Source organism: Penaeus monodon, chromosome 27, assembly GCF_015228065.2.
Source record: "Penaeus monodon isolate SGIC_2016 chromosome 27, NSTDA_Pmon_1, whole genome shotgun sequence".
NCBI classification, from domain to species: Eukaryota; Metazoa; Arthropoda; class Malacostraca; order Decapoda; family Penaeidae; genus Penaeus; species Penaeus monodon.
In genome coordinates, this window is record NC_051412.1 from 7,895,413 (window position 1) to 7,895,745 (window position 333).

Sequence of the window (333 nt, forward strand, 5' to 3'; positions counted from 1 at the left end):
ATGCAATATTCAAATGGAGTGCAGGCTTTGGTATGGTTAATCGATAAGTTCTCATGCTGACTTGATAAGTTACGGACATATTAATCCGAAGTCTAGGCTTCATCACCGAATTCGCATGGTTTGCGGTATTGGTGGAAAAAATGCCTATAGACGAAGTAAGATCAGTCTGTCTGTTCTGCTAATAAATACACAGAATTACTCAATGCTTTTAAGTTCTAAAATAAGAAAAGTTGATGAAATGAGATGGAGGGCATTGGGGACGACAGACTGAGGGTTAAGCTGCATTTTTGTTTTATTTGTCTAGGATAAAAGAAAAATACAATTTGCAACAGT